Raw genomic sequence first — 4824 nt, 5'->3', positions numbered from 1 at the left:
CGTTTGTAGGTGATTGATAGATGACATACGGTCTCCTTTAATGCTCACTATATATAAATTATTGACGTGAAACGTGTTTGGAGAAATGTGTTGTACCTAAAAAAGCATAAACCAAAAACCAAAAAACCATATTTTTTTTTAAATTAAATTTTGAGCACGCTTGGTCCCAGTATGCGACGGTCTAGCTAGAGCATGAGTATACTGTACATCGGGTCGGTTCCCATACGATTAAAAAGTCGCCAATAATTCGCAAACTACAAACGATCTGAAAAAACGAATATACCTTCGGAATCAGCAACCTAAATATATTCTAGGAATACTAATGCTGTTTTTTTATGTTATATAAATTACGTAAACTTGTCAGAAATTTCATACAACTTCCAAATAAATTCCTGATTGTTATCAACGTATACCTAACCGTTTGCATTTTTCAGATTTGTGTATGAAAAGACTGTGCCGCGCAAATCGTTGGTTTCTGAAGAGGAAGCGATCGCTTTGATTGTAAAATACATTGATCAGCTTCAACCCACACCACCATGGTCTTCGGATGTTTGGAAAAAAATGAGCAACGAGTTGAATAACAGATGGAATTCTCACAATGTTTATGTTAATTTCACTCAGGATCGTAGAAAAGTACGGTCTTCTGCTTTCAAGAAATGTGGAATCGAAGATTATTCGAGCTTCACCAAAGGGAATGATACGAGGAAGCAGATGGTTTGAATGAGTTTACAGTTCTAATAACTGATAAAGAATGGATTGAAATGATGGATTGCAACGTTAGCTATGAAGATGGAAAATCTTATCCTTCTTTGAAGAAAGGAATTTGGAGTGACACGTTATACCTTGCAATCCGATTGCAAACTGAAACAAAATGTAATTTTGCATTTCACGGCTATAAATTTTATCTCAGAGAAGGTAGTCCACACTTTCTGAGGGTTAATGGGTATTGTACGAGTAAAAAGTGTGGAAATAAGATCTTTTGTTATCTGTACAAATAGCCTCAGAAAAATGAGAGCTTTTATATAACAGTACGGATGAGAAATACGGAATATGAAACACACGAGGCAATCAAACGTCAATTAAGAGGAAAACGCCGTCAGGTTACTGGAGAAAGAGCCTTTTATGAAGGTACCGGAAATTGGCAAAAAAGGCAGGTGAACGAGTTAACAAAGTTTGCTGCTCCGGTGCCTCCTGAAATTCCTAATTTAGATATTATCCGTAAAGCGAAAACAGAATTCAGTGATAATTTATACGGTATAAAACCGACTGATTCAAAGGACGTAGTAGCCAATATTGAAGCAATGAGATACACACCAAAGTATAAAAATTTCATTCATGAAGTGAAAAGTAATGAATTCTTTGTTACTTATTCGACACCAGCACAGATTCATGAATATAAGCAGTATCGTTCGAAAGCTAAGAAGTACTCCACAATCTCTATTGACGGTACAGGTAGCCTCGTTAGGACTATACATCGGCAGCGTTGCCATTTTAGCCGTTTTCCGGCTAGATTTAGCCGGTTTTGATAGCAACTAGCCGGAGAAAATTCGATCTAGCCGGCAGCCGATTTGTTAGCCGGTTTGTAAAAAAAAGTTAGCCGTTTTTAGCCGATTTTACTATTTGCCTAATTTTCAGGTGCAAAAAGTAAACAAGTTGTTCGAAAGCAATAATGCAGACCCAATGAAGATTTTTAATGAACTCAATGTTTTACTTTCGCATCTATGCTCCCTAGTGGTTATTAGCGCGGACACATTTGATCCTATATGCTCCCCGTTGGAACCATACCTTGCTCCATTTCCTCAGTTTTATCCAAGGAATGAAACCGAAACCCAAACCGAAACCGTAACCGTTTAAAACCGTTTCGTTTTTCAAAACCGAAACCGAAACCGTAACCGTTATCTTGACCTGAAAAGGAACGATACCGAAATCATTTCAATCACAGGTTTCAATCGGTTTCCAGAAATTTACAAAAATAATAAATAAAAATTTCTTTGAAATAAATGATTTATTTAACCAAAATCAGCAACATTTTGCTAAAATTCTTGTTAAGTAGTAAATAAGTATGGCAAGGTAACTTTTCGCAAAAATCTGCTGATGACTTTGTTGTTGTGAATCGATAATCGATTAATTATATTTAAGTAGTTTCTTTCCCGTACGCAATGCGAGATCCCGCGTGTGCCCAAAATAGCCCAGAAATCATGCCTGTACTCAACGAAATGGTTAATAGAGAGCGAAAATTCGAGCGTATTCGATCGTAAGTGTATTCTTCTTCCTGCCCGAAATAGCCCGAAATTCTCTCCGAGTAAAAATGGATAAAGTGTCAAATTGCATATCAGCTGTATTGTGTTTACATGTTGCCTGCATTTACTTGGTGCTTTTAAGGAAAAGTGAATGGCCTGTTGATGTATTTTCAATCTATGTACTTAAAATCAAATTTGTGAAACCAAAATTCAATTTCCAAGTGTTCGCATTTAATCCCATGTTCTGACCGACAACCAAAACATTTTTCCTTCATTTTCTTTTCATTTACAACCTTTAACTTTCATTCTTATTTTGCTTTGGCCAGGCAATTAACAATAAATCCGAAATGGCGTATTAAAGATGATAAAATATGACTTCCACTTCGATAAATAATCGAAAAAAAAAGTTTTAGCAACGAAAACATGTTTCCGATGTCGGTCAGAACATGGTATAAGTGACAAAAACAAGAACAACGTGAATCAGCTGTTTCTCGACTTGTGGGCACGAAATGTGGGTTTTTGCGTTTCCGTACTTCTGAACTTTGTTCCATTTTTGAAAGAAAATGTTTCTATTATTCTCTAATTACCAAATCCGGTCCGGATTGTTAGGGAAAGAACCTAGTGTTGATATTATCAGTGAACTGTAATCTTCGATTTTCTTTCCTCAACGTTTAAGACATTGTGATTTAAATAATATCAAAACCGAAAAACCGAAACCGGAACGAAACCGAAACCAAAACCGAAATAAATTTTGAAGAACGAAACCAAAACCGAAACCGAAACACTTGGCAAAACCGAAACCCAAACCGGAACGTTATTTTGAATCGGTTTCATTCCTTGGTTTTATCACAGTTTTGAAGAGTATTTAAAAATAAAAGTAAGCACAAACGCTTTTGACCACGAAGCCGAGAAAATAATTCGAGAAAATGGTCGCTATTTTATTATCACTTTAATAAAGGAATTACGCCAACGCCTTCCTACAAATATTGCCACACTAAAAAAAAATTGACTTTTTTCGGTTGGAAATGCATTAAGAGTAATTAAACCAAAAGTATTTGTTCAACTACAGCAACAAAAACACAAATATAATGCCGACGAAATAACATCCATAGAGATGCAATGGCAACGGTTAACGTTACATACCTGGAGTAATTTAGACTCAACTGTAAAATTTTGGGCCGAAGTTTATCAATTTCGAAATGCCCTAGGAGAAAACCCTTTTGCTGACCTTTCCAACCTATTTTTTAGTTTTCTTGTTTTGCCTATAAGTAATGCAGAAGTAGAGCGAATATTTAGTTCAATGAATATAATAAAAACTAAGCAAAGAAATCCAATGTGCGTTAAAACGTTAAACGCTATTTTATATATAAGATACGGTTTAAAACGTGAAGAAAAATGCTGCCATAATTTTAATGTAGATGACGATCTCTTAAAATTAATGAATTCAGGTGATATATACAATAGTGATTCATTTGATGATGAGGAATATACACTCGATATAAATTAATGGTGTTAACTAGTATTTCGTTTCTTGCGATTTATTTAAATAAAGCATGTGAATTTTCACTAAAACATTTTAGCCGATTTTTGCCAGAGTCTATGTGAAATTTCACTAAAACATTTTAGCCGTTTTTAGCCGCTTTTTTTTGCCAATCTAGCCGGTCGGCCCAAAAAGTTCTGGCAACACTGTACATCGGCAAGATGGATCGATTTCAAGTCATGGTTCGAGAGCATTGATGAATGCTATAACTACTGCGTTCAATCACCAAACCGTCAAAACTTATAACGAAACGTGTTTCCTTCTTGCAAGCGATAATGAGGAGTATTATTATCGCCCACCTATCTACACTTATCTAAGGCTCGATGTAGCACATCTCAAGAATATGGTTCGTCGGTGGGATTGTATAAAGAAAATGAGATTTACAAAAGTACGGCAATTATTCTTTTTTGCTTTCTCATTAATGATCGATTCTGAAAAATTAAATGAATTTGAGCAGATTTGGTCATTGTTGTGTATAATTGGCCTTCACGAGTATCAGGATACAATCATTCAAAATGGTCAGACGGTATTAGAGGCCCGAAAGGAACTAGAAAGGAAAATTGCATGTCGAAATTATGATGAGAGCGAAGCTGAAGGCCTGGAAGGTGAAGATGTGAAGTACAAAGATCCTGTGAAGATGCAAACTACTGAACGTTGTCATGCTCGCGCTTGGATCGATGATATTTACAACAAAGCTCTTTGCGTTCGTCAACTGGGCGGTGAGCCCAACTCCTTTTACTTCAAAGATTTTATTGAGAGATTCAAACCGGTGGCCTATGAATTTTGTTTATGGACATCAATACCTGTTCCATTTCTTAGAGGCCACGCTACGAGTAGTGATGTTGAAGGCCATTTTGCTGATTTAAAAAGGAGAATTTTGAAGAATTTCTCAGGGTTACTTCGAGCGGATAAATTTCTCAAAGTAATATTTAATGACCACACAGCTTCCGCAACTATGCTAAATTCGGATCTCACACACTTTACTGAGGAGCACGGACCTTGTCCGAGTCCACCGCCTAAGAAGTTTGGTAAGGCAGTAACGAG

The sequence above is a fragment of the Rhagoletis pomonella genome, unplaced genomic scaffold (assembly GCF_013731165.1).
Source record: "Rhagoletis pomonella isolate Grant_MI unplaced genomic scaffold, Rhpom_1.0 Rhpom_scaffold_00001, whole genome shotgun sequence".
Classification (NCBI taxonomy): domain Eukaryota; kingdom Metazoa; phylum Arthropoda; class Insecta; order Diptera; family Tephritidae; genus Rhagoletis; species Rhagoletis pomonella.
The sequence above is the reverse complement of the archived record's forward strand: the minus strand, read 5'-3'. Positions refer to the sequence as shown.